Source organism: Erinaceus europaeus, chromosome 18 (genome assembly GCF_950295315.1).
Source record: "Erinaceus europaeus chromosome 18, mEriEur2.1, whole genome shotgun sequence".
In the NCBI taxonomy this organism is placed as follows: domain Eukaryota; kingdom Metazoa; phylum Chordata; class Mammalia; order Eulipotyphla; family Erinaceidae; genus Erinaceus; species Erinaceus europaeus.
In genome coordinates, this window is record NC_080179.1 from 14,645,538 (window position 1) to 14,657,706 (window position 12,169).

The following is a 12,169-nucleotide window of genomic DNA, read 5'->3' on the forward strand; positions in this document are numbered from 1 at the left end:
ATTTGTTAGTTATTCTTCTTGTCACTTTTCTTAACACAGGAAATCTATCCAGACTAGTGCTTTCCAGCAGGTCCTACATTCTGTCCACTCCAATGTCAGTTCAACATCCTTGTTGAACTGTTTCTGGATGGCAAATTGAGGTCTAAGCTACTAGCACGATTTCTGGTGCTAAACTTTCTTTCCTAATGCCCCAATATTAGCTTTTCCCCTGTCTTTACTGCCTCAGCTTTGACACGAAAGCAGTAATATTCAAAGTCTTTTTGTTTTCTTCTCTTATCTGATCCTGTCGTTGTGAGAACACCTTCCTGATTGGAATGAGGCACCCCAAAGCCTACTTCTGCGTTTCTCTTATCCCTTTTGCTAGGTAGTTCTCCTCTAGATAGCTTCTGTGACTGTCTTTATGACAGAAGCTGCTTCTGAGGTGCTAGATATGGAAGGAAGAATAACACTCTAGCTTAAAAAGGAATACTTATGTAGTAGAAGATTGTCTGTCTGATTTAATGAGCCAGGTGGTAGACAGTGGGGAAGGTCTAATGGGCCTTTCTAACTTCACACAGGTGGGTCTTTCTTGAGGTCTAGTGGCAAGCACAGGTGGGTCACTAATTACCTTCAAAACTCTAGGTTCATTGAGTTTAAAGCAAGTAGTAAGGAGTTTGACTGCCAATCTTAATTTTTAGTAGCAATCAAAGTGTGTGTGTGTGTGTGTGTGTGTGTGTATGTTTTAATGGAAGAGAATTTATCAGGGCTACTAGCCAGATGCCATTTTAAACTGGAGTTCCTTGGGATCTTTTTATTTACAAAATTAATTGCAGGTTGTTTTTATTTGCAACTCGTGACATATGTGAGACATAACGAAGTGAAGAGCTAGAGGATGCCCTGTGGAATTAAGGTGACTTACTTGTGAACTGTACTTTGTCTCTTTACTTCTTACCTGCTATACTTACCCTGGTGCCCTACAAGTTCCCTTCATTTCTATTCCTTTTTTTTTTCTCCAAATGCAGGTTTAAACTTTATATTAAAGGCATTTGCTCATATATACTAAATTTCCCTCCCTCCCTCTATCTCTCCCTTCTTTCAATTCATATCTACTTTCGTTCCTTCCTTTCTCTTTCTTTCAATTCCTTCCTTTCTTTTTCTTTCTTTCCTTCCATCCTCCCTTCCTTTCTCTCTTTCAGTTTCTTCTCTTTCTTTCTTTCTTCCTTTCTTTCTTTCTTTCTTTCTTTCTTTCTTTCTTTCTTTCTTTCTTTCTTTCTTTCTTTCTTTTGTGTTCAACTCTGGCTTTGGTTGGTGCCTGGGATTGAATCTGGGACCTCAGAGTCTCAGACATTAAATTTTGTTTAACCATTGTTCTACCCCTGGCCCATACTCATTTCTACTTAATGTAGACAGCTCATTCATTTATCGTGTTCCTAACACCATTATATCAAAGGACTATGATGATCAAGTACTCAGTCCTTGGTGTGTTTTAGGATGAACTTACATTTTCCTTTTACTCTTTACAGAAGCCGGTTAGGTCAGCTCAACCCAGGCTAGCAAATATTTCTAAGTAACAAGCAAGGAGAAGTAGGTACATTGTTTCTTCACTGTTTGCAGATTCAATACTGATCCCAGTTGACACACAGGTACAAGATGTTTCATGGGAAGGGCACTTAGAAGTTTCTCTCCCCCTCTGTCTTCCCCTCCTCTCTCCATTTCTCTCTGTCCTATCCAACAATGATGACATCAGTAACAATAGCAATAATAATAACTACAACAATAAAATAACAAGGGCAACAAAAGACAATAAATAAATAAATATTTAAAAAGTTAAATCTAAAAAAAAAAAAAGAAGTGGGCACCCTGGGCAGGGGTAGACACCATAATGATTATGCAAGCAGACTCCTCTGCCTGAGGCTCCAAAGTCCAAGGTTCAATCCCCTGTACCACCATAAACCAGAGCTGAGCAGTGCTCTGGTAAAAAAAAAAAATGCCTACCCCATAGTTGTAGTTGCTGCCTCTGTGATTCCGGCCTAATGTCTTGACCAAGTCAGTGGGAAGCTGAACTAAGAATCTAAGGACAGCTTGTACATCAGGGCAGGAGAAGCAGTACATGTTTCTAGTCTCTTCACAGGATAAGCAGTACATGTTTCTAGTCTCTTCACAGGAGAAGCAGTACATGTTTCTAGTCTCTTCACAGGATAAGCAGTACATGTTTCTAGTCTCTTCACAGGATAAGCAGTACATGTTTCTAGTCTCTTCACAGGATAAGCAGTACATGTTTCTAGTCTCTTCACAGGAGAAGCAGTACATGTTTCTAGTCTCTTCACAGGAGAAGCAGTACATGTTTCTAGTCTCTTCACAGGAGAAGCAGTACATGTTTCTAGTCTCTTCACAGGAGAAGCAGTACATGTTTCTAGTCTCTTCACAGGAGAAGCAGTACATGTTTCTAGTCTCTTCACAGGAGAAGCAGTACATGTTTCTAGTCTCTTCACAGGAGAAGCAGTACATGTTTCTAGTCTCTTCACAGGAGAAGCAGTACATGTTTCTAGTCTCTTCACAGGATAAGCAATACATGTTTCTAGTCTCTTCACCTTACTGGTAGAGCTGGAAATTTTAATTCTTCAAGTTGAGCAAATATGTAAAAACACCTTTTAAAAAACAACAACAAAATAATCTTAGAAGTGAAAGTACAGGTCGCCCTTAACGTTGTGTGCCCTGATCCTGATAGAGGGTCTATGTTATTGCCATATTTCAAATATGTTAAAAATTTAATGTCCTAGGGCCCATAGGCAGATCCATATTTAATACTTCTTTTTTACATTTTCATATTTTTACAACTGTTGCCAGCATGAATATCACTCTCTATAAAAAGTGAAGTAATTTTAAGAAATATCATAAAGCTTGTTTACTTCATCATACTTTACCTTTTTATTGGGTTGTTTTGTTACACCACGTAAAAATGCACTTGCATATTTCCATTGGAGCCATGAACATGGATGTATTTTTTCCAAGTAATCTTTTTACTTTTCATTGTCCTTAAAAATGGTTAAAGACACTAAGTGTCTTAATGATCTATCCGTACTTGAATAATACTTTCTTTTAAAAAACAAAAACATTGCAAACAATGCTTGTGCCACAGTAAATAAACAAATCTTTCTAGTTAGATAAATTGTCTAACTAATGTCTAATCATCAAATTATTATGAATTTCTGCATGCCCCAGTCCTTGCACATAGTCAAGTAAATAGTTGGGGACTCGATACTTGTGTTGTTGATACAGCACAGATGACTCTAGAATAAATAAAATTGAAAGAATAAGAATGATTACACGTATGATTTGCAGGTAAAGAAGTAAATGCAGACCACAACAAGAGTTCAGGACATCAAACCCTACAATTTTTTTTTTAATTTTTTATTTAAGAAAGGATTAATGAACAAAAACATAAGGTAGGAGGGGTACAACTCCACACAATTCCCACCACCCAATCTCCATAACCCACCTCCTCCCATGATAGCTTTCCCATTCTCTAGCCCTCAGGGTCATTGAGGGTTGCAGAAGCTGGAAGGTCTGGCTTCTGTAATTGCTTCCCCGCTGAACATGGGCGTTGACTGGTGGGTCCATACTCCCAGTCTGCCTCTCTCTTTCCCTAGTAGGGTGTGTCTCTGGGGAAGCTGAGCTCCAGGACACATTGGTGGGGTCTTCAATCCAGGGAAGCCTAGCCAGCATCCTGGTGGCATCTGGAACCTGGTGAGTGAAAAGAGAGTTAACATACAAAGCCAAACAAATTGTTGAGCAATCATGGACCCAAAGCTTGGAATAGTGGAGAGGAAGTGTTAGGGAGGTACTCACTGCAAACTCTAGTGTACTTCTGCTTTCAGGTATATATTTTGCAGTAGTTTATGGGTACGTGTGCACATAAGCTCTCTCTCACAGAAACTGGTGTGTATCTAGGTTATGGGACTTTGTTAGCGAGTGAACCACCTGAGATGGAATTAGAGTGTGCTGTGAAAGGAAAGGTCTCTACGATTTCATCAGTGCTGAGTTGTTTCCAGGAAGGCGGCTGTGAGTGTGCTCGGGGAGAAGTCTTTGTGCCTTGTCTCTAAGGCAGGCGCTGCAGACACGCAGGTGCTTTTCAGCCTCATGATGATATCCTCCTGCTCAGGAGTATAAGAATCGGCAGTGTGATTACGTTAACATTGCTGAGCAGCCTATTATTTAAACCTGCATTCTACTTGTTTTAAACTATTCAGTGGTCTCACTGGTGGAGTTTGTACCTTTCAGTTTGGTTGCTCTGTTGTCATAGCTATTTCCCCTTGAACACTGAGAAAGAAGCCTGCTGCTATATGACAGTAGGAGGCCAAGAGGCCATGAATCACCAGCAGGTAATCTGGTTGGTAGAAATTCAGAGGATCCAAAGTACCCATTCCCTTTCTAAGCCCAGAAGAGGCATGGCTGGTGCCCTGTCAGGCACAAAGGAGGAGAAATAAGCTGTCTGTGTGATGAAATGAGCACAGAAGAATTCTCAGATCAAATCATACTTATCAAGTACCAGTAAATGATGTTTATACAGTACCTTACAAGTGTTATTTGCTCTTCTCAGTAGTAGAAAGTTGGCAGGGAGTGTTGCTTTCTGATTTTTATGGGTGAATAACCTGAGAATTAAACTCCAGTGCTGCACTGCACACCTCTGATTGAATCTGGGACCTCTGGTGCCTGAGGCCTAAAAGCCGGTGCACCACCACTAGTGCTATCTCCTCCCCGATAAGATAATTTAAACGACATTTTATTAAAGCCAGAATGACCAATTGGTAAAAGTGGAAACAGATTTCATTTTTTCCTCATCTCTGGTACTGTATTCTTTCCCTGATTCTAATTCACCGTTAACAATACAAGTAAAACTTGCTATCCCTGATTTAAATAGGTGCAAGTGATGTGTACAGTAGCGTTTTCCCTCACAATAGCTCTGATAAAGCAGGTACTAGCATCCTCATCCTACAGATGGAATGACAGGGGCACCAAGTCTACTTTGTCAAGTCTCCAGGGCATTGTGAGGTCAGTCCAGGATGAATGACACAAAACTGACTCTCGAGTTTATAATGAAATTTGATTGCTTTACTGCTGGTCAATATTCAAATTTCTGAGAGAGCACTGTGATTAATTTTGTAGGCATGTGCTTAACTTGGGGACTCCTGACCTGGTTGAGGGTAATGGTGGCAGTAGGAGGGGACATGTGTGATCACGGATCACACCCATTCAATGTCCTTCCCCTAGTGAACCATAGTGGCTGGTATGATAGTACAGAGGACTTAACAGAATGTAGTTATCTTCTTATCTTCTGACTTCTTCTTTACCCTGGCTCTGATTGTACTACTCTTTGTCTGTATCCACTAACCACTTTGATCTTTGATTATTTTTTTCCCTTTCCATCTCTCCTTTCTATGGAGGACTATGAAGGATCTGATTTCAGTCATTTGCTTTCTTTCCTCCAGGTTCCAGCCAGTGATGAAAACTTGATTGTCTTAAGGGTATCACATATAATAACAAAGCAGGAGTGCCATTTTGTTAATGTCAGATATAAATATTTTTATGAACCTTGTATGTCTAGATTCATTAGCCATTTAATGAATTTGATGCACAGATGTTCAGGAAATTATGAGCAACTGACTTCACGGGGAAATTATAGTGAGCTCGGTGCCATCCGAGATATCAGAAACATGCTGTTCCTATAGTCTGCCAAGAAACCAGGTATAGTAATGGGCTCTGTGTTAAATATAAGCTCACTATTAACACTCAATAAATGTTAATTGTATTATAATAAAAAATATTCAGCATGACTTCCCCCAGTGGGGATTGGACTATGGATATAAAGGAATACCCTCTGTGCTCAGAATTTACCTTTCTTATCCATTTACATTCAACTCACCTGATGGGAACTGAGTAGAGAAAGAACTCATCCAAACCCTAAGCTGCGCTTCTCAGCCTCTGATCGGAACTGAAATGGGCTTACTGATTTTTTTCATCAAAACAACTGGATTGAATGCCTATATTCTGCATTCACCTTGTTCACAGGAGAATGAACTGAGAGAATGGCTGAAGAGAAGGAGCCAGAATCAGGCCAGACTGGCTTGCAAACTGAGACTGTGTGAGAATTCCAGACCTCACCTAGAAGTGGGCACCATTTTCTGACGTGTTTGTCCTGCTTTATGCTCACTCTTTCACATCTGTGATCACTTTGTCACATGGTTTGAAGGTAGCAATGTAGAGGGGGGAAAATGGAGCGGTTCTTCCTTGGCAATATATGTTTTAAAACTGGTAAATGTCCAACATCCCCTTCTCTTTCAAGCCACCAACCAGATGACAGCTAGTGTAAACTTCCTAAAAGTTTACACTTAGGGGCCAGGCGGTGGTGTACCTGGTGAAGTGCACACAGTACAGTGTGCAAGGACCCAAGTTCAAGCCCCTCATCCCCACCCGTAGGCGGAAAGCTTCACAAGTGGTGAAGCAGGGCTGCAGGTGTCTCACCGTCTCTCTCTCTCTATCCCCCTTGCCTCTTAAGTTCTGTCTCTATCCAATAATAAACAAATAATATTTAAAAATAAAATATTGTCATTGTTTTCTTTTTATTAATAAAAAATAAAAAATGTTAGCTAAAAATAACAAAAAAATTAACACAAGTTGAAGGTGGGATTGGTGTGCAGACATCTATCATGGAAAGATGAGAAATTGTACCTATGTGACAACAGTTATCTTGTAAACCATTATGTAAAACATAGAAAGCTCTAATAGAACTTTTAGCAATGGGCCTGTCAATGTGGCTTATCTGGATAGTGTACCTGATTTGTCCTATACTAGACCCAGGTTCAAATCACATTGGAGGAAGATTTGGTGCTATGGTCTCTTCTCTCTTCTCTTCTCTTCTCCTCTTCTCTTCTCTTCTCTTCTCTTCTCTTCTCTCTCTCTCTCTCTCTCTCTCTCTCTCTCTCTCTCTCTCTCCCTCCATTTGAAAAAGTCAGCTTAGAGCAGTGAAACCCCACTATAACAAAGGAAAATTAACAGTTAGTTTTTATAAACTGATGCAAACAGCTCCATTAAGATGATGAATATGGGTGGTGATTGAAAACTTCTGCAGTGAGTAAACTCCGAGGTTATATCCTACCCCTGCTTCTCACTACCTCGATGTTCTCTGGTCATTTATTCAACTATCTGATGCTTAGTCCCATATGTGGTAAAACCAGTATCTCTCTTAAAGCTGGTAACTATATAAAGAAGATTATAGATGTGAAAGTGTCTATCAAGGTTCTTGACATATAAGAATTTTAAAATGGTAATTATTTTGATTTTTTTTTCTACTGGAGCACTGCTCAGCTCTTGCTTATGGTGTTATGGGGGGGATTGATCCTGTGGCTTTGGAGCCTCAGGCATGAGAGTCTATTTGCATAATCATTATGCTGTCTACCTCTGTAATTGTTCTTTTTTTAATATTTATTTTATTTATTTATTCCCTTTTGTTGCCCTTAAAATAATGTCTTGTTGATATTTTTTAAAGATTTATTTATTTATTTACTAATGAGAAGACAGGAGGAGAGAGAAAGAATCAGACATCACTCTGGCACATGTGTTGCTGGGGATCGAACTCAGGACCTCATGCTTGAGAGTCCAAAGCTTTATCACTGCGCCACCTCCAGGACCACTGTAGTTTTTCTTAATGTTATTATATCCTGAGTTTAAATGTGACAGTCCCCAACCCTATGCAGAAATATTATGAATATCAGAGGGTAGGTGTTGGCTCTAGTGTGTAACTTGTGGGAAATCCATATCTTTGTATTTGCCTTCTAAAGTACAGTACAGTAAGAGGTAGTTACGTCTCCCAAGTAGCCTTGATAAAGACAAAAAAATGTGCTGTTTCCTCAAAATTCCAAAAAAACAAACCATGTCATATTGTTTTAAAGATGCTTCCTTCAGTGTGGATAGTGTTTATAGATAGTCTCATCTGATGAGTTTTAGCAGCCTTTCTCTTCACAGATGAAGGGCTTTTGAAATGAGCTGGGCAGTAGTGGCAGGTGCAGACTGTCTTGAGTGTCCTTCTTCTTGAAGGCTGAGTAGGCCCACGTTTCCTCGTCTAGCTCAAAGAAAGGCTGAGCGAGCATCATCTGGTGGGCCCACACCACACGTCTCCTCACTGGAGAGCAACTTGACCTAGGGAAGAGAGGAATGACAATTGATGAGGAGTACAAAGATGTCATGTCTTGTGAAAGCGGACATCTAGGGAGGGAGAGAAATGTTGAGCCTCACTAGTAAGTGTGCTTTAATCTTGCTATCCAAATCATTCTTTGGTTTTCCCTTTCTCACCATTATCTTGGATAGCTTATTTGCTGTCACTAACTTCTAACATAAGCTGCTCAGATGCTATATTTTCCTATTACTGTTTATCATTATACCACTAATTCCAATTTGAATCAGATTCAGGGAGCTCTTTCTCTTCATAGCACAAAACTATCTTGGCAGCCATTAGCTTTGGGAGAGGGGATCGTAAACAATAGCACACACACACACACACACACACACACACACACACACACACACACACACACACAAAGTGCAACTGAGAGCTTACATTCCTTATATCTTCACATGGCTGACGGAAGGAAGACAACTCCACACACAATGCATTTTAAAGAGCATCTGCAGGGTGAATATATTAAAAATATGGCTAGGAAGAGGGCTGTAGTATATCTTCAAAAGTGACTGATTTAAACTCAAACTTAATGTATTTTGGAGGCCAGCAATAATTTGACTTGCTGAGTGGATGGAATTTATGGGTGTAATGCAGTGCAAATAAAAACATCCTCTTTCAGTCATAAAGGTGTATGGTGTGTTCACACCGCAAAATATAGCTTTCCTTACCCCTGTCTTCTGGAGAGAACCCAAGGGATTAACTAAGTCAGACCCAATGACCTATTTGTTTGTTTGGCATTATGGAAATACCAAGTTTTAGTTTTGTATTTAAGGACTCTGTAGTATTATTCCTGAATCTGAGCTTTTGTGTTTGAGAACAAAATAAGTAAGAGCAAACCTGAAATGCACAGTTGAACTATAAGTTGTTTTTTTGATGAGCTGATTTGGACTAATGTAAAGGAGAACCAGAAGGCAGGACTAGGGCTTGAGGCATCAGATTCTCACATCCACCCCTCAGAGGGCTCCTTTGAGGGCAAGTACCAGACTTGAAAGAAACCTACTGTCAAGTGACTTCTAATTTTGAGGACATTTCTTAGGTTTGTCATATTTGCTTTTGACATGCAATTCTGAGGAAAACACTTCTCATGATATGTGTGCTCAGATGTCTATGAATTTGAGGTTGACTTACAGGAAGTGCTGAATTTCTGGGGATGAATTGTTATGAGCTGTAGCAAAGGCTTTCTCCTCTGCATCCTCAGTGCCAGATAGAATCCTCTGCAGTGCCATTCAGTGCTCCATCTGGTCTCCCATTCCCATGCTATACTGTCTCCCTCCCTCAACATTTTATCCCTGGTAATTTAAAATTTTTTTTCCCCTTTTGTTGCCCTTGTTGTTTTATTGTTGTAGTTATTATTATTGTTGTTGTTGTTATTGATATCTTTATTGTTGGATAGGACAGAGAGAAATGGAGAGGGGAGGGGGAGACAGAGAGGGGGACAGAAAGATAGACACCTGCAGACCTGCTTCACCGCTTGTGAAGCGACTCCCCTGCAGGTGGGGAGCCAGGGTTTCGAACCAGGATCCTTAAGCGAGTCGTTGTACTTTGCACCATGTGCACTTAACCCGCTGCACTTTCGCCCGACCCCCTATCCCTGGTAATTTAACTTTTGCTCAGCTACTCTGGCTATTCTAACTCTCTGTGATACACCCCCAAATAGGAAGGACAAAATCAAGTCTGAGAAGATCAGTCTTTTCTTTTATGAAGGACTGTAAACTCTAGGAGAAGGCTTTACCCTCATAGCTAGTTGCTACTGCAGCCTTGTCTGCGTACTGCAAACACACACAGACTCAGGTTTGGATTCTGTCCTAATAGTATACAGCATACAGGGTGAGGGGACATTCCTCTTCATGGAATGAGCGTTTCTCTATAATAGAACAGTAGGTATGTGTGGTAGTACCTGGAGCTGAGAGGCACAGATGAGAAGGCTGAGCTATATAATCTCTAAGGATGGTTAGGCTTCTGGAACTCTGAGTTCTAAGATTAATGACTCAAAAAAAGGAAGTAAAGTCACAGCTAAAGGAAGTCAAGGAGACTCTAATGCAGTGGGCACAGATTAGGGTGTAATCATTAAGCTGTCTTAAGGTATTTGATTTTTTAAAAATATTATTTCAAATTGTATTGTTTTCCTTTTTCTTCTTTTCTTAAATACAGTTTTAGGGATCAAGCCTAGAATTCTATGCAGAAGAGAAGTGCATTTGACTTTGAGCCACTTCCCCAGCCATTCTTAAATTTGTGTATGTATGTGAGCGAAAAAGAGAAGAGAGACAGAGGGAGGGAGAGAGAGAGAGAGAGAGAGAGAGAGAGAGGTAGGTAGGTGGGTAGAGAGATAGTAAGAATGAGGGAAGACATACAATATCATTTCACCATCCATGTAGTTCTACTTGTTTGATCTTTGTTACATGTGGTGCTGGAAATCAAACTTGTTTTATATCAAGTTCATCTCAGGGATACTAAATGCCATCTTTATGTGGACAGGTTTCACTTTATGACTCAAGCCAGTTCATATAATTACAATATAATTTTATTGGATGACATCCACTTTACTCCAATACCAGCATGTAATTCCACTGGCAGTAAAGAGAGGGGAAGTGTATAAACCACTGGTGTCCTGGCTTGGGAGATTGGCTGTGAGTTGAGATTGACTGAAGGGTTCTTGAGGGTTTTTATCAGGAAAGGAGGGGCCACTTCCCAGGTCCTCAGAACCTTTCTCTGAGAAGGTTTCTGGGTTATGGGCAGAGCCAGGCACCTCATGTTTGGCCTCCTTGAATGTTGCACTTACAGCACAAGTCACAGGTGTGTGCTTAGGAGCGCGTGTGGCAGGGCTCTTTTTCTCTTGCCTTCACCTTCACATCAGTGGGGCTCTCTGTTTTATGGGCGTAGCCCCCCACCAACAGGCTCACCAGTCTTTATCACCTCTTTTCATTACTGGAGATATTACAGTGTGAAAGCACACATTGTCAGATCTGTCAGGATTAGTACAAAATCCAGACATTTCTCATACAGTCTCTTGGGTCTCATGGATGCAGGGTATCTGCTATGCTGCATCATTGCCTTAACGCCTGGACTTCTTTCTTTCTGTTCTTTTCTTCTTTTTCCTTTTCTAAGCCAGAAACAGAGAGGCAGAGAGAGGAAAAAAACTATAACACAGAAAAGCCCTATAATGTGGTGGGGGCTGAATTTGAACCCGAGTTACACACGTGGCAATGCAGCACACTCGCCAAGGGAGCTTGTTGTACTTGTTTCTTGTGTTCCCTGGGCAAATGTAATTAACAATTCATTTTTTTTAATTTGGGGGATTAATGGTTTATAGTAAATACAGTTGTTGGTACATGTGTAAAATTTCTCAGTTTTCTATAAAACACTTTCATCCCCAGCCTAGGTCCTCCTCCACCACTGTGCACCAGGACCTGAAAACCCACCCCCCACCCCTAGTCCTTTACTTTGGTGTGGTCACCAAACCCTGTTCAAGTTCAGCCTAGTTTTTCCTCTTCTGTTCTTATTTCTCAACTTCTGTCCATGAGTGAGATCATCCCATATCCATCCTTCTCTTTCTGGCTTATCTTACTTCACATGATTGCTTCAAGCTCCATCCAAGAAGAGGTGAAGAAGGCGAATTCACCATTTTTTAATAGCTGAGTGATATTTCATTATGTATATATGCCGTAGCTTTCTTAGTCACTCATTTGTTATTGGACATCTAGGTTGCTTCCAGGTTTTGGCTGTTACAAATTGTGCTGCCACAAACATAGTTGTATACAGATTTTTTTAGATGGGTGTGTTTGACTCCTTACAATATATGCCCAGGAGAGGAATTGCGGAGTTAGCCTTCTGAGAGTTCTCCAGACTGCTCTCCACAGGCTTTGGACCACTTTCTATTCCCACCAGCAGTGCAGGAGGGTTCCATTGCCCCAACAACTATTTAATATTGATATTTTAATATAGCAGTTTTGGGTG